Below are 20,216 nucleotides of genomic sequence, written 5' to 3'. Positions count from 1 at the left end.
TGCTGTCATTCAGGCTGGTGGAGACTGACAGCTTCCGTGACTTGATGTCATTGGCAGTCCCACAGTACAATGTGCCCAGCCGCTTTTACTTCAGCAGGCAAGCCGTCCCTGCCCTGCACAAGCATGTGGAGGGACACATAAAACACGCGCTACTGAACGCCGTCAGTAGCAAGGTCCACCTCACCACCGATGCGTGGACCAGTCAACATGGACAGGGGCGATACCTTTCCCTCACTGCCCATTGGGTTAATGTCGTTGAGCCGGGTACAGACCGTGCGAGTGGCGCAGGACGTGTCCTGCCCACTCCAAGGATTGCAGGAATCCATTCTGTACGCATTGACTCCTCCTCTTACACCAGTTCCTCAGAATCATCCCTGCAGGAGCCGTCACAGTCCACCTCCACATGGACCCGTGATGAACGTGTACCTGTTACGACCGACATGAGCACAGCCGTGGCCAAACGTCAACAGGCCGTCTTGAAATTAATTTTTTGGGGGAATCGTAGCCACACAGCGCAGGAGCTCTGGAATGCCATCAAGCAGGAGAGCGATGTGTGGTTTGTGCCAGCGAATCTCCAGCCAGGCATGGTAGTGTGTGATAATGGCCGAAATCTGGTGGCAGCTCTGGGCCTCGGCAACCTCACTCACATCCCATGTCTGGCACATGTGCTCAATTTGTTCGTGCAGAGCTTTTTGAGGGACTATCCGGATCTTGATGCACTGCTGCACAAGGTCCGCCTAGAGTGTGCTCACTTGCGGCGTTCCAGCACGGCAAAAGCGCGCATTGCGGCTCTGCAGCGCCGACACCGCCTGCCGGAACATCGCATCATATGTGACCTACCTACCAGGTGGAATTCCACGTTACATATGTTGGAGCGGTTGTGTGAGCAGCAGCAAGCTGTAATGGAGTACCAGCTGCTTCAGGCGCAAAGAAGTCGCACTCAGCGCCGTACAGACTTCACAACCACAGAGTGGGCCACTATGAATGACGTCTGCCAGGTTTTGCGTCCCTTTGATTATTCCACGCGGATGGCGAGTGCAGATGATGCACTAGTCAGCATGACTGTCCCCCTTATCTGCCTGCTTGAAAAATCACTGCAAGCGCTAAGGGATGATGTTGTGGAAGAGGTGGAGGATGAGGATTCACAATTTCCATCATCTTCTGGACAGTCAGCGCCACGTGGTTCCTCACAAACGCGTAGGCAGGGGACAGTTTGTGAGGAGGATGAGGAGGAGTCAATGGAGGAGGAAGACATCCGTCCAGAGGAGGGAGTTACACAATTGTCCAGTACTCAGTGTGTACAGCGAGGGTGGGGTGATGACAAGCGGGCAGAGATCACGCCTCCAGCAGGGGACAGCGTTTCTTGGGCAGTTGGCAGTCTGCAGCACATGGTGGATTACATGCTGCAGTGCCTGAGAAACGACCACCGCATCGCCCACATTCTCAACATGTCTGATTATTGGGTGTTCACCCTCCTCGATCCTCGCTACCGGGACAACGTAGAAAGCCTCATCACACCGTTGAACCGGGAGCGAAAAATGCGGGAGTACCAAGACACACTGGTGAATTCCATCATCTTCTCCATTCCAACTGAGAGAAGTGCTGCTAGTGCATTCCAAAGCAGCTCAGTGCGTCCAGGCAGTGGTGGAGGCTCTGCACAAAGAGGGAGCAGAAGCAGTGCCTCTGCCCAAGGCAAGACCAGTATGGCCCAACTGTGGCACAGTTTTCTGTGCCCCCCACAAAAGTCTACACCATCACAGACGGCTCCAGTCAGCAGGAGGCAACGGTTCCGTCAGATGGTGACAGACTACATGTCTTGCCCTCTTGCTGTACTCCCAGACGGCTCTTCCCCTTTCAAGTTTTGGGTCTCAAAGCTGGATACATGGCCAGAGCTAAGCCAGTATGCATTGGAGGTGCTGTCTTGCCCTGCGGCCAGTGTATTATCGGAACGTGTCTTTAGTGCTGCAGGTGGTGTACTAACTGACCGTCGCATGCGACTATCCTCCGATAACGTTGACCGGCTTACTTTCCTGAAAATGAACAAGGCCTGGATCTCGCAGGAATTTGCCACTCCTCTTCCTGATTAAATAATTAGGTCACTGTATACGTTATCCAGGTCTCCTGTTGTGTTCATCTTTCTACCACCTGAACTTAAATTCCTGGGCTCCAACACCGCCAGTTGAGGCTCAGAAGTGCCGTCTGCACAGTCAAAACATACGACCCAGTGTTATTGGGTTTCAGTAACGTCAGCTGATCCCCAGCTGTGTAGCGGGCAATGTGTCCTGCGACCGCCACGCTGACACAACAACTGAAATGTAAGGGAATCTGTCCCCCCCCCCAAGGCGTTTGTTACTGAAAGAGCCACCTTGTGCAGCAGTAATGCTGCACAAGGAAAAGGTAGCTATTTTTGTTTAGCTCCTTGCACACGCAGAACTTAACACTTATAAAATGTGTCCACTGATACCGTAAAACCGTCCCGGAGGTGGGACTTTCCTTCGTAATATGACGCAGCACAGCCGTCATTCCTACCCCCCGGCGCCGTGCCCCGGCTTCTCAGCGTTGTTTGATTCCGTCCCGGAGCCTGCGCTGTTATGTTATTCCGTGGCCAGGCACACTTAGCGCTGCCCGTCTTCTGGCATCATTTGGTGTCAGGCTGGCTGCGCCTGTGCGGCCGCGCTGGCCGAGAGCCCGCCTCGCAGTGTCTTCTGATTTAATCCCACTGGGGGCCTGGGATCCATGGACATGCGCAGTGCATATCTGAACCTCCACCTCTCACTCATCTCCCTATGGCTTCTTCAGACTGTTCGGTGTCAGCTGGTCCCTAATAGCATGCCACGGCCGTGACACCGCACAGTCTTAAGAAGCCGTAGGGAGGGGTGTGAGAGGCGAGGATATGCACTGCGCATGGCCATGGATCCCAGGCCCCCAGTGGGATTAAATCAGAAGACACTGCGAGGCGGGCTCTCGGCCAGCGCGGCCGCACAGGCGCAGCCAGCCTGACACCAAATGATGTCAGAAGATGGGCAGCGCTAAGTGTGCCTGGCCACGGGATAACATAACAGCGCAGGCTCCGGGACGGAATCAAACAACGCTGAGGAGCCGGGACACGGCGCCGGGGGGGTAGGAATGACGGCTGTGCTGCGTCATATTACGAAGGAAAGTCCCACCTCCGGGACGGTTTCACGGTTTCAGGGGACACATTTTATAAGTGTTTAGTTCTGTGTTTGCAAGGAGCATGATGAAAAGAGCCACCTTTTCCTTTTGCATCTTTTGTGCTGCACAAGCTGGCTCTTTCAGCTACAAACGCCTTGGGGGGGGTTAAAGGTTCCCTTTCGACTTTCTCAGGCTTCGGCCTACATTGTGTTCCTCTGCTTTTCCACCTGTCCCTGGGCTCCAACACCGCTAGTTGCCGTCCAGAAGTGCTGTCCGCACAGTCCCAACAGTCGCTCCTCTGTTATTGGGGTTCAGTAACGTCAGCTGTTCCCCAGCTGTGTGTGTGGCAATCCCTCCTACCTCCTCCACCTCCTCCTCCTCCACCTGTCCCTGGGCTCCAACACCGCTAGTTGCCGTCCAGTAGTGCTGTACGCACAGTCAACAGTCCCTCCTCTGTTATTGGGGTTCAGTAACGTCAGCTGTTCCCCTGCTGTGTGTGTGGCAATCCCTCCTACCTCCTCCACCTCCTCCTCCTCCACCTGTCCCTGGGCTCCAACACCGCTAGTTGCCGTCCAGTAGTGCTGTACGCACAGTCAACAGTCCCTCCTCTGTTATTGGGGTTCAGTAACGTCAGCTGTTCCCCTGCTGTGTGTGTGGCAATCCCTCCTACCTCCTCCTACCTCCTCCTCCTCCACCTGTCCCTGGGCTCCAACAACGCTGGTTGCCGTCCAGAAGTGCTGTCCACACAGTCCCAACAGTCGCTCCTCTGTTATTGGGGATCAGTAACGTCAGCTGTTCCCCAGCTGTGTGTGTGGCAATCCCTCCTACCTCCTCCACCTCCTCCTCCTCCACCTGTCCCTGGGCTCCAACACCGCTAGTTGCCGTCCAGTAGTGCTGTACGCACAGTCAACAGTCCCTCCTCTGTTATTGGGGTTCAGTAACGTCAGCTGTTCCCCTGCTGTGTGTGTGGCAATCCCTCCTACCTCCTCCTACCTCCTCCACCTGTCCCTGGGCTCCAACAACGCTAGTTGCCGTCCAGAAGTGCTGTCCGCACAGTCCCAACAGTCCCTCCTCTGTTATTGGGGTTCAGTAACGTCAGCTGTTCCCCTGCTGTGTGTGTGGCAATCCCTCCTACCTCCTCCACCTCCTCCTCCTCCACCTGTCCCTGGGCTCCAACACCGCTAGTTGCCGTCCAGTAGTGCTGTACGCACAGTCAACAGTCCCTCCTCTGTTATTGGGGTTCAGTAACGTCAGCTGTTCCCCTGCTGTGTGTGTGGCAATCCCTCCTACCTCCTCCTACCTCCTCCTCCTCCACCTGTCCCTGGGCTCCAACAACGCTAGTTGCCGTCCAGAAGTGCTGTCCGCACAGTCCCAACAGTCCCTCCTCTGTTATTGGGGTTCAGTAACGTCAGCTGTTCCCCTGCTGTGTGTGTGGCAATCCCTCCTACCTCCTCCACCTCCTCCTCCTCCACCTGTCCCTGGGCTCCAACAACGCTAGTTGCCGTCCAGTAGTGCTGTACGCACAGTCAACAGTCCCTCCTCTGTTATTGGGGTTCAGTAACGTCAGCTGTTCCCCTGCTGTGTGTGTGGCAATCCCTCCTACCTCCTCCACCTCCTCCTCCTCCACCTGTCCCTGGGCTCCAACAACGCTGGTTGCCGTCCAGAAGTGCTGTCCGCACAGTCCCAACAGTCGCTCCTCTGTTATTGGGGTTCAGTAACGTCAGCTGTTCCCCTGCTGTGTGTGTGGCAATCCCTCCTACCTCCTCCACCTCCTCCTCCTCCACCTGTCCCTGGGCTCCAACAACGCTAGTTGCCGTCCAGAAGTGCTGTCCGCACAGTCCCAACAGTCCCTCCTCTGTTATTGGGGTTCAGTAACGTCAACTGTTCCCCTGCTGTGTGTGTGGCAATCCCTCCTACCTCCTCCTACCTCCTCCTCCTCCACCTGTCCCTGGGCTCCAACAACGCTAGTTGCCGTCCAGAAGTGCTGTACGCACAGAGCCAAACACCTCGCCAATGTGTTAGTGGGGTTCAGCACCGCCAGCTGTTCCCCTGCTGTGTATACGGCAACGTGTACTGCGACGGCAACGTGTACTGCGACCGCCACGCAGGCACAACAAGTTAAATTTAAGGGAACCTGTCCCCCCTCCCCCCAGGCGTTTGTTACTGAAGGAGCCACCTTGTGCAGCAGTAATGATGCAAAGGGAAAAAGTGCCTCTTTTCGTGGTGCTCCTTGCACATGCTGAACCTAACACTTATGAAATGTGTCCCCACACACCGTTAAACCGTCCGGTAGGTGGAACTTTCCTTTGTCGTGTGACGCAGCACAGCCATCATTTTTACCCCCTTGGCTCCGTGCGCCGCCTCCTCAGCGTTGTTTGAATCTGTCCCGGAGCCTTGGCTGTTAGGTTAGCCCTTGGCCATGCACACATGTTGCGCTGCCCGTCTTCTGACATCATTTGGTGTCAGGCTGGCTGCGCCTGTGCGGGTGCGCTGGCCGAGATCCCGCCTCGCAGTGTCGTCTAATGTAATCACACCGCGGGCCTGGGATCCGTGGCCATGCGCAGTGCATATCCTCGCCTCTCACTCCCCTCCCTACGGCTTCTTAAGACTGTGCGGTGTCAGCTGATCCCTAATAGCATGCCACGGCCGTGACACCGCACAGTCTGAAGAAGCCGTAGGGAGGGGAGTGAGAGGCGAGGATATGCACTGCGCATGGCCACGGATCCCAGGCCCGCGGTGGGATTACATTAGACGACACTGCGAGGCGGGATCTCGGCCAGCGCACCCGCACAGGCGCAGCCAGCCTGACACCAAATGATGTCAGAAGACGGGCAGCGCAACATGTGTGCATGGCCAAGGGCTAACCTAACAGCCAAGGCTCCGGGACAGATTCAAACAACGCTGAGGAGGCGGCGCACGGCGCCAAGGGGGTAAAAATGATGGCTGTGCTGCGTCACACGACAAAGGAAAGTTCCACCTGCAAAACGGTTTAATGCTGTGAGGGGACACATTTCATAAGTGTTAGGTTCAGCATGTGCAAGGACCATAATTAAAAGAGCTAAGTTTACCTTTTCCAGCATTAGTGCTGTACACAATGGCTCTTTCAGCTACAAACGCCTGGGGGGGGGGTTAAAGGTTTCCTTTCAACTTGCTCCAGTGCAGGCTTCGGCCTACACTCCGCTCCCCCTGCTCCTCCTGCTGACCCTGGGCTCTAACACCGCCAGTTTTGGCCCAGATGTGCTAGCTGCACATAGAAAAACACCAGCCAATGTGTCAGTGGGGTTCAGCACCGCCAGCTGTTCCCCTGCTGTGTAGCCGGCAACGTGTCCTGCGACCGCCACGCAGACACAAGAACTGAAATTGAAGGGAACCTGTCCCCCCTCCCCCAGGTGTTTCTATGTTTTACAGCCACCTTGTACAGCAGTAATGCTGCATGTGTGCAAGGTGGCTCAGAAACTTATTCTCCTTGCACTCGTGGAACTGAACACGTCTAAAATGTGTCCTCTGTGACCATTAAAACGTCCCTCATGTGTGATTTTCCTTTGTATTGACACGCAACAAGCTCCTTGGTAACGCTGCCCGTCTTCTGGCATCATTGTTTGGCTGGGTGCGCCTCTGCGGCCGCCCTGACCCACACAACGCCCCTCGGTGTCTTATTTATTGGGACTGCGAGGGTGTGATTGATGGGCATGATCAGTGCATCAGTTCGCCTGTCCCTCATCTCCTTCCGCCTTCTTCAGACTGTGCGGCTTCATGGCCGTGGCATGCGATAAGGGATCAGCTGACGCCGCACAGTCTGAAGCGGGTGTAAGGACCCGAGTGTGAGAGGCGAACATATGTGCTGCGCCAGGCCAGGAATCCCAGCCCCGCAGTGTTTTAACAATGTTAAGACACTGCGGGGCTGGGATTCATGGTCATCGCGAACCGCACCGGCCGACATTAAATGATGTCAGAAGATGGGCAGCGCTAACAGCGCTAGGCCAGGGGATAACACGACAGCGCAGACTCCTGTACAGCAAATAACAACGCTCAGGAGGCTGCACCCAGCACCAAGGTTGGAATTCTTGACATCTGTGCTGCGTCTCATTACAAAGGGAACTCGCGCCTCCAACACAGTTTGACTGTATAAAGGGCTAAATGTTATACGTGTTTCATTCAGCGTGTGCAAGGAGAAACATTAAAAGAGCAACCTTTGACTTGTGCAGCACTACTGCTGCATAAGCTGTGGCTCTTCTACTTTGTAACCCCTGAGGGGGGGTTAAAGGTTACCTTTGAAATTGGTTCAATTAGGCTTCGGCCTACACTCTGCTCCCCCTGCAGAGCCCGGGCTCCAACACCGCCAGTTGGGGCCCGGTACTGCTAGCTGCACAGAGAAAAACACCAGCCAATGTGTCAGTGGGGTTCAGCACCGCCAGCTGTTCCCCTGCTGTGCAGCCGGCAACGTGTCCTGCAACTGCCACGCAGGCACAACAGACCCAAAGCTGCCGCCAGTGCAGGCTTCGGCCTACACTCTGCTCCATCTCCTCCTCCTGCTGACCCCGGGCTCTAACACCGCCAGTTGGGGCCCGGTACTGCTAGCTGCACAGAGAAAAACACCAGCCAATGTGTCAGTGGGGTTCAGCACCGCCAGCTGTTCCCCTGCTGTGCAGCCGGCATCGTGTCCTGCAAAAGCCACGCAGACACCAGAACTGAAATTGAAGGGAACCTGTCCCCCCTCCCCCAGGCGTTTGTACGTTTTACAGCCACCTTGTACAGCGGTAATGCTGCATGTGTGCAAGGTGGCTCATAAACGTATTCTCCTCGCACATGTGGAACTGAAAACACGTCTAAAATGTGTCCTCTGTGTGACCATTTAACCGTCCCGGTGGTGTGACTTTCCTTTGTAATGACACGCTGCAACCCCCTTGGTAGCGCTGCCCGTCTTCTGGCATCATTGTTTGGCTGCCTGCGCCTCTGCGGCCGCCCTGACCCACACAACGCCCCTCGGTGTCTTATTTATTGGGACTGCGAGGGTGTGATTGATGGGCATGATCAGTGCATCAGTTCGCCTGTCCCTCATCTCCTTCCGCCTTCTTCAGACTGTGCGGCTTCATGGCCGTGGCATGCGATAAGGGATCAGCTGACGCCGCACAGTCTGAAGCGGGTGTAAGGACCCGAGTGTGAGAGGCGAACATATGTGCTGCGCCAGGCCAGGAATCCCAGCCCCGCAGTGTTTTAACAATGTTAAGACACTGCGAGGCTGGGATTCATGGTCATCGCGAACTGCACCGGCCGACATTAAATGATGTCAGAAGATGGGCAGCACTAACAGCGCTAGGCCAGGGGATAACACGACAGCGCAGACTCCTGTACAGCAAATAACAACGCTCAGGAGGCTGCACCCAGCACCAAGGTTGGAATTCTTGACATCTGTGCTGCGTCTCATTACAAAGGGAACTCGCGCCTCCAACACAGTTTGACTGTATAAAGGGCTAAATGTTATACGTGTTTCATTCAGCGTGTGCAAGGAGAAACATTAAAAGAGCAACCTTTGACTTGTGCAGCACTACTGCTGCATAAGCTGTGGCTCTTCTACTTTGTAACCCCTGAGGGGGGGTTAAAGGTTACCTTTGAAATTGGTTCAATTAGGCTTCGGCCTACACTCTGCTCCCCCTGCAGAGCCTGGGCTCCAACACCGCCAGTTGGGGCCCGGTACTGCTAGCTGCACAGAGAAAAACACCAGCCAATGTGTCAGTGGGGTTCAGCACCGCCAGCTGTTCCCCTGCTGTGCAGCCGGCAACGTGTCCTGCAACTGCCACGCAGGCACAACAGACCCAAAGCTGCCGCCAGTGCAGGCTTCGGCCTACACTCTGCTCCATCTCCTCCTCCTGCTGACCCCGGGCTCTAACACCGCCAGTTGGGGCCCGGTACTGCTAGCTGCACAGAGAAAAACACCAGCCAATGTGTCAGTGGGGTTCAGCACCGCCAGCTGTTCCCCTGCTGTGCAGCCGGCATCGTGTCCTGCAAAAGCCACGCAGACACCAGAACTGAAATTGAAGGGAACCTGTCCCCCCTCCCCCAGGCGTTTGTACGTTTTACAGCCACCTTGTACAGCGGTAATGCTGCATGTGTGCAAGGTGGCTCATAAACGTATTCTCCTCGCACATGTGGAACTGAAAACACGTCTAAAATGTGTCCTCTGTGTGACCATTTAACCGTCCCGGTGGTGTGACTTTCCTTTGTAATGACACGCTGCAACCCCCTTGGTAGCGCTGCCCGTCTTCTGGCATCATTGTTTGGCTGCCTGCGCCTCTGCGGCCGCCCTGACCCACACAACGCCCCTCGGTGTCTTATTTATTGGGACTGCGAGGGTGTGATTGATGGGCATGATCAGTGCATTAGTTCGCCTGTCCCTCATCTCCTTCCGCCTTCTTCAGACTGTGCGGCTTCATGGCCGTGGCATGCGATAAGGGATCAGCTGACGCCGCACAGTCTGAAGCGGGTGTAAGGACCCGATTGTGAGAGGCGAACATATGTGCTGCGCCAGGCCAGGAATCCCAGCCCCGCAGTGTTTTAACAATGTTAAGACACTGCGGGGCTGGGATTCATGGTCATCGCGAACCGCACCGGCCGACATTAAATGATGTCAGAAGATGGGCAGCGCTAACAGCGCTAGGCCAGGGGATAACATGACAGCGCAGACTCCTGTACAGCAAATAACAATGCTCAGGAGGCTGCACCCAGCACCAAGGTTGGAATTCTTGACATCTGTGCTGCGTCTCATTACAAAGGGAACTCGCGCCTCCAACACAGTTTGACTGTATAAAGGGCTAAATGTTATACGTGTTTCATTCAGCGTGTGCAAGGAGAAACATTAAAAGAGCAACCTTTGACTTGTGCAGCACTACTGCTGCATAAGCTGTGGCTCTTCTACTTTGTAACCCCTGAGGGGGGGTTAAAGGTTACCTTTGAAATTGGTTCAATTAGGCTTCGGCCTACACTCTGCTCCCCCTGCAGAGCCCGGGCTCCAACACCGCCAGTTGGGGCCCGGTACTGCTAGCTGCACAGAGAAAAACACCAGCCAATGTGTCAGTGGGGTTCAGCACCGCCAGCTGTTCCCCTGCTGTGCAGCCGGCAACGTGTCCTGCAACTGCCACGCAGGCACAACAGACCCAAAGCTGCCGCCAGTGCAGGCTTCGGCCTACACTCTGCTCCATCTCCTCCTCCTGCTGACCCCGGGCTCTAACACCGCCAGTTGGGGCCCGGTACTGCTAGCTGCACAGAGAAAAACACCAGCCAATGTGTCAGTGGGGTTCAGCACCGCCAGCTGTTCCCCTGCTGTGCAGCCGGCATCGTGTCCTGCAAAAGCCACGCAGACACCAGAACTGAAATTGAAGGGAACCTGTCCCCCCTCCCCCAGGCGTTTGTACGTTTTACAGCCACCTTGTACAGCGGTAATGCTGCATGTGTGCAAGGTGGCTCATAAACGTATTCTCCTCGCACATGTGGAACTGAAAACACGTCTAAAATGTGTCCTCTGTGTGACCATTTAACCGTCCCGGTGGTGTGACTTTCCTTTGTAATGACACGCTGCAACCCCCTTGGTAGCGCTGCCCGTCTTCTGGCATCATTGTTTGGCTGCCTGCGCCTCTGCGGCCGCCCTGACCCACACAACGCCCCTCGGTGTCTTATTTATTGGGACTGCGAGGGTGTGATTGATGGGCATGATCAGTGCATCAGTTCGCCTGTCCCTCATCTCCTTCCGCCTTCTTCAGACTGTGCGGCTTCATGGCCGTGGCATGCGATAAGGGATCAGCTGACGCCGCACAGTCTGAAGCGGGTGTAAGGACCCGATTGTGAGAGGCGAACATATGTGCTGCGCCAGGCCAGGAATCCCAGCCCCGCAGTGTTTTAACAATGTTAAGACACCGCGGGGCTGGGATTCATGGTCATCGCGAACCGCACCGGCCGACATTAAATGATGTCAGAAGATGGGCAGCGCTAACAGCGCTAGGCCAGGGGATAACATGACAGCGCAGACTCCTGTACAGCAAATAACAATGCTCAGGAGGCTGCACCCAGCACCAAGGTTGGAATTCTTGACATCTGTGCTGCGTCTCATTACAAAGGGAACTCGCGCCTCCAACACAGTTTGACTGTATAAAGGGCTAAATGTTATATGTGTTTCATTCAGCGTGTGCAAGGAGAAACATTAAAAGAGCAACCTTTGACTTGTGCAGCACTACTGCTGCATAAGCTGTGGCTCTTCTACTTTGTAACCCCTGAGGGGGGGTTAAAGGTTACCTTTGAAATTGGTTCAATTAGGCTTCGGCCTACACTCTGCTCCCCCTGCAGAGCCCGGGCTCCAACACCGCCAGTTGGGGCCCGGTACTGCTAGCTGCACAGAGAAAAACACCAGCCAATGTGTCAGTGGGGTTCAGCACCGCCAGCTGATCCCCTGCTGTGCAGCCGGCAACGTGTCCTGCAACTGCCACGCAGGCACAACAGACCCAAAGCTGCCGCCAGTGCAGGCTTCGGCCTACACTCTGCTCCATCTCCTCCTCCTGCTGATCCCGGGCTCTAACACCGCCAGTTGGGGCCCGGTACTGCTAGCTGCACAGAGAAAAACACCAGCCAATGTGTCAGTGGGGTTCAGCACCGCCAGCTGTTCCCCTGCTGTGCAGCCGGCATCGTGTCCTGCAAAAGCCACGCAGACACTTGCTCTTGCACCTTCTGCTCCCCATCCTGGTTCCAGTACCGTCAGCTGGTTCCGGGCAGAGCCTTTGGCTTAGGTGCCTCCCTCTGGGTATCCGAGTTCCACCAACGTCAGGTGGTCCTTGGTAGTGCTTTCAGGCACGGGTACCTCCTGCTTAGTAACCGGGTTCCAGTAACGTCAGCTGGTCCTCGGTAGTTCCATTGGCTCTTGGACCTTCGGCTACCCATCCGGGTTCCAGCACCGTCAGCTGGTTCTCGGCACTGTCTTTTGCTCTTGTACCTTCTGCTCCCCATCCTGGTTCCAGTACCGTCAGCTGGTTCCGGGCAGAGCCTTTGGCTTAGGTGCCTCCCTCTGGGTATCCGAGTTCCACCAACGTCAGGTGGTCCTTGGTAGTGCTTTCAAGCACGGGTACCTCCTGCTTAGTAACCGGGTTCCAGTAACGTCAGCTGGTCCTCGGTAGTTCCATTGGCTCTTGGACCTTCGGGTAGCCATCCGAGTTCCAGTTCCATCAGCTGGTTCTCGGCATTTTCTCAGCCTTCTTGTACCTTCTGCTACATTTCCAAGTTCAAGAGACTAAACACGATGACCCGGAAGACCACCCCTAAGATGACGACGACACCAGAGACGACAACCACCGTGATGACGACGACCCTGGAGACGATGACCCTGAAGACCACCCCGATGACGACGACCCCGGAGACGACGACCCTGAAGACCACCCCGATGACGACGACCCCGGAGACGACGACCCTGGAGACGACGACGACCTGGAAGACCGAGAAGCAGAAGAACAAGAGGCTGCAGAACAAAGAGCAGAAGGACATTAAGCATAACACTAAATATCAGAGCAAAAAATATTATCTAAATTATAAGCAGAAGAAGACTAAGCAGTGTATGGGGGTGAGTCCGTTCCTCCTCGTGGTGCCCCTGGATAAAGCCTGATGCTGCAGGCCAAACTGAATGCGGACAAATGTAACTGTTTTGTGACAGGCAGAACGGAAGGTGTAATCTTCAAACTTTTATATATAACAACTACGGGAATGCCTGTCACAAATAAGAATATGATGAAGAAGTAGAATATGATGAAGATAATAGTAAAATAAAAAGAATATGAACAATGTAACCAAAAAAATAATAGGTAGAAGATGAAGAAGAAGATGAATAAGGTGAAGAAGTTGATGTCAAAGAAGCTGATGATGAGGATAATGAAGAAGAAAGTGTGGGAGAAGTAAAAAAGAAGGTGAAGGGCGTGGAAGTAGTGAAACATCAATATCTGACAAAATAAAAAAAAAATTAACATAGTCAAAATCTTTCTAACGCCGAACGTCATAAAAAACAAAACAAAATCCTGCTATTCTATTACATTGGGCTAAACCTCTGTGCCTTTAATGTCTCCGCCACGTCCCCCAATACATCCTACATTATTCTTAGTTGTTTTCCTTCATGTAGAATGAACCTACAAGTTTATAAAGGGTTTATTTTAATTCCGATATTTTCGTCCCATTGACTTGCATTGGGATCGGGTATCGGTATCGGATTAGATCCGATATTTTGACGGTATCGGCCGATACTTTCCGATACCGATACTTTCCGATATTGGAAGGTATCGCTCAACACTACTTAGGAAGCTTTTGCAGGTGTTTTTTGTTTATTATCCTAATTTGCTGAGATAATGACTTTTGGGTTTTCATTGTAAGCCATAATCATCATCATCATAATCATCAGCATTAACAGAAATAAACACCGGAAATAGATCACTCTGTTTGTAATGACTCTATATAATATATGAGTTTCACTTTTTGTTTAGAAGAACTGAAATAACTTAACTTTTTGATGATATTCTAATTTTTTGAGAAGCACCTGTATATTATGATGCATACATCACATAGGAGACAATGAGGCTGATGTACATGCATCACATAGGCACCGTGACTGTTGAATATACAGACCTTCATTTCTTAAAGTAATGATGGCCACTCGTTTTTCTTTACTAAGCAGCTTTTTTCTTGCCATAATACAAATTCTAACAGTCTATTCAGTAGGACTATCAGCTGTGTATCCACCAGACTTCTGCACAACCCAACTGATGGTCCCAACCCCATTTATAAGGCAAGAAATCCCACTTATTAAACCTGACAGGGCACACCTGTGAATTGAAAACCATTCCTGATGACTACCTCTTGAAGCTCATCAAGAGAATGCCAAGAGTGAGCAAAGCAGTCATCAAAGCAAAAGGTGGCTACTTTGAAGAACCTAGAATATAAGACATAATTTCAGTTGTTTCACACTTTTTTGTTAAGTATATAATTCCACATGTGTTAATTCATAGTTTTGATGCCTTCAGTGTGAATGTATAATTTTCATAGTCATGAAAATACAGAAACATCTTTAAATGAGAAGGTGTGTCCAAACTTTTGGTCTGTACTGTATATACACACACATTAGTCTCAGTATTACCTATATAATGTATATAGATTGCTGAATATACATTATATAGGTGATACTGCGATTACATGAAGCAGTATCACATATATTGTATATACAGCAGTCTATATTCATTATGCAGGTGAAATTGCAACTGCTGTATATATATATATATATAAAAGTTTTCATCTTGGGACTCACTGAGATCCCTGAGATGGGGGAGGCTGAAGAGCTGAAGTGGGTCCACTGTCCAGCGTCGAAGGTGCTGAGGAGGAGATCTCTGGGATTGGTAAATAGAGCTTAGTGTTCTCTGACACTGGTACAGGCCCGTGTCAGACAGAGAGGCGTCCTATGTACATGGCGGCAGCCTTTTAAAACTTGACTAAAGGCCCCGGGGGTCATAGCCAGGTGCACACACGCGCGAACGAACAAGGGCCGCAGCTGCGCACACGCATTGATGCAGGGGCCTGCCGCCCTTGTCAGCACATGCAACAAGAGAGCTCACACACACTGGGGCCTTTAGTCAGAAGTTTTAAAGGCCCGGTGGCCCACTTTGTAGTTCAGTGCCGCCGGCTCACCGGTCATCTGCCCGCCTTGGCAGATTGCCAATCCGGGCCTGAGTGTAATATACTAACATCTAATTTAAAAAATTTTATGTGCACATTGCAAAATTTTTCCATACATAAATTCACCTGATATGCGGACTTATAATATGCAGCTTATCAATTCTTTGCAGTCTTCTTTTTTACAATGCACAGAATTAAATTGTCAAGAAAATCTGCATGTAGCATATACAGATTTTGATGCACACTACAATTGCACAGCAGAAAATCTGCATCAAATCCTCAAGAACCCTTTGGCTTTGTTCAGACTGCTGTATTTTTGAATAATGAACCGTCCGTGTACGCAACTTTCTACAGGGACCATCAGGATAATCGCAACATGCACTATTCTGGTCTTGAAAAAGTGTGTGAACACAGAGTTGTAGTGGATTCCTTTGTATGTCATAGCAGGAATTGCAGCTTACCGTAATATGTAGTTATTTTTGTAAATTTAATCAGGGTTCTGTAATGAAAGGTTTGCCTTTTTTTAAAAAAAATCTAATATTTTTTCTGTAAATCTGTATAGCGGTCTTGTCTTTGAACTAGATGGCAGATTGTGAATAGTGGAAAGGATCAGAATAGTGCATATAATGGCAGGCAGTCTGATTTTTACAAAGGTTGCCTATAGCTAACCTTAAATATCTGTTGTCTGAATGCTTGTTTGGTAGACAATTCTCTATACCCCCATACACATGAATGTTTAATTCAGCTACAGTGAGTTACGGCATGGCCACACCGTGGGGGACCGGTGGCTGAATGACACCACTATTAGGCCAGGCATGCACACGTCTTGGAGGATAGCTTCCAGGTACACAAACGTCCAGCCAGAGGACAGTTTTGGAGGAGGAACAACCGTGTTCACAGTAGAGTGGCACTCAAAGCAGCTCACGGGCATCACTGGAGCGTGACTGTCGGGATACAGACAATACAGAGAACTCAGAATGATACATCTTCCACCAAGGACAGCTTGTCATTGCCTCTGGGCAGCCGAGCACACTCAGACAGGCAATACATGCTGCTATGCCTGCACAACAACCGCCGAGATGCCCAGATTGTTACAAGTGTTGATTACTGTGTGGCCACCCTGCTGGATCCCAACTACAAGCACAACGTGCCATCCTTAAGCCTCTTTCACACTTCCGTCATCTGGCGGCCGTCACAATCCGTCGGCATGACGTATCGACGGATGCGTCAAAAATAGTGGAAACCGGATGCAAAGGATCCAGTTTTTCGACGGATCCGCTAGACCGTTCCGTCGAAAAACTGGATCCGTTACATCCGTCTTACCCGTTTTCTCCATCCGGATCCAGTGCACGACAGACAAAACATGAGGCCATGCATTGCGATCAGTCACTAATACAAGTCTATGAGAAAAAACGCATCCTGCGGGCAAATTTGCAGGATCCGTTTTTTTCACAAAACGACGCATTATGATGAAAAATGAAAGACGGAAGTGTGAAAGAGGCTTTACTTCCGCCTCTAGAGCATGATAGGAAAATGCGGGAATAAAAGAGCACACTGATAGATGCACTACTGACAGCGTGTTCACTGAAGGGGTTAACTAGTGGGACAGTTTCATAGAGCAGGTCATTACCGATGCAGCGATACCAAATGTGTACTTTTATTGTTTTGTTTTTTTTAAATGTATTTATTTGTTTCTTTTTTGTTCTTTATTAGGGGATCTTTTAAAAATATTTTTACACTTTTTTTTTTTTTTTTTACTTTCTTACATTGTCCCATCCTTGGAAATCGTGGTATTACATCTGATCGCTGCTCTGATATTCAGATATACAGAGATTACGTTTTCATTGCCTCAGCAGCATGATTTACAGCTATTAGCCAGCTTGATTACATGTGGGGATTACCTAGCATCCAGGCAACCCCCACATGTACTCAGCCTGGCTAATAGCTGTAAATCATTCAGCTGCCGTGATGAAAACTAAATCTCCGAACACTAACAAGTACTTGGAGGTCACCCGAGCGTGCTCGGGAAAACCCGAGCAACGAGTATACTCGCTCATCACTAATCAGGATCTGACAGGCAGGGGACGAGGCATGGGACAGTGACAGAAAGGTCTGCAACAAAAAGTTTTGAGGACAACTTTTGAATTGTATACACAACCCCAGTGTGCTTTTTATGTTACATACAAGGCACTAGATATTTTTTATATTGATTCTTGACAAGTTTTTATTTTTTTTCTCTTTTTGTATTTTACAGCCAGATGGAAGAAGCAAAGAATGTGTCTTTATTGAAAAAGTGCTAGAAAACAATTATACAGCTTTGATGTCAGCAAAATATTCTGGCTGGTATGTTGGCTTTACCAAAAAAGGAAGGCCTCGAAAAGGACCAAAAACGAGAGAAACTCAGCAAGACGTACATTTTCTGAAGAGATACCTAAAGGGTGTGGTTCAGCTACAAAGGCCTTTTAAATACACGACAGTAACTAAAAGGACTAAAAGAATTCGACCTACAAAGCCAGGTGAAAGGGAAAAACTAAAATAAGAACATGAGCATCTTTAATAAAATCTTCCCAGTTTGAATCTAGTGCTGACAGCTTTGCAAAAAGGAACAATAACACTGCTCTCCTAATGTGGTTTTCTTTCTGCACTAGATTTGTGCTAAAGGCATTTTATTAAGCACTCATTATCATTTTCACGATTACTGCACCAGAGGAATATTTTTACAATGTTGAAAAAATGAGGAAAAGCTTTTATTTTTGTACTTTGTATTTGCAAATATATTCAGGAATGCTGGAAGACTTCACGTAACTTGAAAATACTTTGTTCTACGCTCCCCGACGCAGGTGCTCTTTTTCAATGAGTAGCGTCTGAGCAGGTAAAACTGACTAACTACATGCAATAACATATTGGTTATCTGCTGCAGCTATAACAAACACTTATGTGAGCAATCATTGAGTTTCTTGGAATTCCCAATAGTTTTTCCTGTTAATGACATAAGGTGTCACAGTTGCGTGATCCTGCACTAGCCTCACTTTTAAAAAAAAAAATGCTGCTAATATTACAGATGACTCCATCATCAGACAGGACACTTTTACAAGCCATGTCTAAATGTGGTGATTCAATATACATACAGAGATGTGAATGATACTTTTTTAGAGGTTACTTTTGACACGTACATTTTAACATGTATTTTGGTTTTCAGATATAGTTTTACTGGGAAAATTTGCACTGATTAAACTTGCTGCATCTTTTCCGTCTATGGTATGTATTGTATATAGCTATTTATTGCACTTCTGTATATAATAGTTCAATAAACTAAGTAATAATGCCTAAATATTCAGGGCATATTTAAGCAAAAAAAATCCCAGAATGCTATACAAAATGTTGCTTTGAAACAATGTATTTTTTAATCATTCTACTAAAGTGTTAAAGGGAACCTGTCAGCAGGATTGTGCTGAATAACCTACAGACAGTGTCAGGTTGACGCCGATATAATGACTAAAATGATACCTTGGTTGATGAAATCCGTCTTGTGGGCGTTGTTTAATCTTTATTTTCAGTTTTGAGTTAATGATAAGCCTGTGCTCTGGGACGGCCCGTAGGGGTCTTCATGTGGTGCTCTGATTAGGTATTCATGTGTATGGCTTCTGACAGGTCACTGATCCCTCACTGACCTGACCCCTGGTTTGCATAATGAATACCTGTACATACTGAAGAAAAAAAACCTTCTGCAGGCAGGTGCCACCCGTGGTACATGTGCTGCAGCATAATCGCATGTTTCGTGTCCTAGTAATAACTGTTCTTGATGTTATTGAGCAAGTACACGCAAAAAAAGAAATCAGTTTGAAAATGGCACCTGCACAGTAGCAGCTATCAGTGTGTATAAAGATCTGATAGCTGCTAATGCGCAGGTGCCATCCTTGTTGGAGAAGAAAATAAAATTTCCTCCTCCAAGATGGCGCCGCCCGCGCCTGCTCAGTAACAGCTCTCAGAGATCTCCAAGGGCAGGAGCATATCATTAACTAAAAACTGAAAAATAAAGATTAAACAGCCACCACAAGACGGATCTAATCAACTAAGGCATCATATTAATCAGTATAACGCCGCCGACCTGACACTGTGCATAATCCTGCTGACAGGTTCCCTTTAAGTCTCATCACCATCATGCATTATATTTAAAGTGAAGCTCTAGCTTTAAGCTTAGCTATATAGCCAGAGGATGTCAAATCTAGCATATTGGTGACATTTACATTGCAGTTGATACTTTTGTTCATTACATAACATTGTCCAAAATTAGAAAACAAAGCCATACCAGACAGTTCACAGATATAAGCTTTGCAGTTGCTAGAAAAAAAATCAGACATTTTTTTCTATGCCTGGACAGTCCTTTTAGCACATCAACCCTTTGACTCCGCAGGCAATTTTCATTTTTAGATTTTCATTTCTCCCTCCTTTTCTTCCAACAGCCATGTCATTTTTATTTTTCCATCAGTACAACCATATGAGGGCTTGTTTTTTTTTGTGGGATGAGTTGTAATTTTAAATGACACCAGACAACTTACCATAGAATGCACTGAAAATGGAGAAAAGGTCCTAAATGGGATGAAATTACAAAATAAATACAATTCCAATATTGTTTTTTGGATCCTGTTTTTGCCAAACTTCCATAAAATTTTTATATTTAAATAATATCGTTTCTCCTTGTGGAGAGTGACATGTTAAGCATGTCGAGGTGAGGAGACTTAAAGCCGCAATGCTCCTCTGGGAAATATGCAAATTGTCTCTTCAGAGAGGAAGAGGACTAGAACTAGAGTTCTAGTCTATATTTAAATAGTGAAAAAACATCCAAAAGTTTTCAAAAAAAATTGTTTCTATGACATAATTTTCTAAGACCTGTAACTTTTTTTAATTTTTACATTAATAAAGCTGTGTGAGGGCTTTTGCATAGGGAGTTGACTGTTTGATGGATGACAATTTTAGGTACATAAGACGTTTTGATCTGTTTCTATTGCATTTTTTTTAGATTAGTGTGGTGACCGCTCATTTTCTTTTCTTTTTACAGCATTTACGATATGGATCAATTAATTTTATATTTTAATAGACCATACTTTGGTGGATGTGACAATTTTCAGATATGTTAATTTATCTATTTTTTTTTTAATTCTTTATTTTTAATGGGGAAAATTAGAGATTCAATTTTCTTTTTCTTTTTTATATATAAACTTTTTAAAATTCTTAAATTTTTTTACCTACAATTGTCTGATCGCTTATACAATAATACTATGGTATTGAAGTATAAAGAGACAATTGTACACTGCTCAAAAAAATAAAGGGAACACTAAAATCGCACATCCTAGATATCACTGAGTGAAATATTCCTT

The sequence above is a fragment of the Ranitomeya variabilis genome, chromosome 5 (genome assembly GCF_051348905.1).
Source record: "Ranitomeya variabilis isolate aRanVar5 chromosome 5, aRanVar5.hap1, whole genome shotgun sequence".
In the NCBI taxonomy this organism is placed as follows: Eukaryota; Metazoa; Chordata; class Amphibia; order Anura; family Dendrobatidae; genus Ranitomeya; species Ranitomeya variabilis.
The sequence above is the reverse complement of the archived record's forward strand: the minus strand, read 5'-3'. Positions refer to the sequence as shown.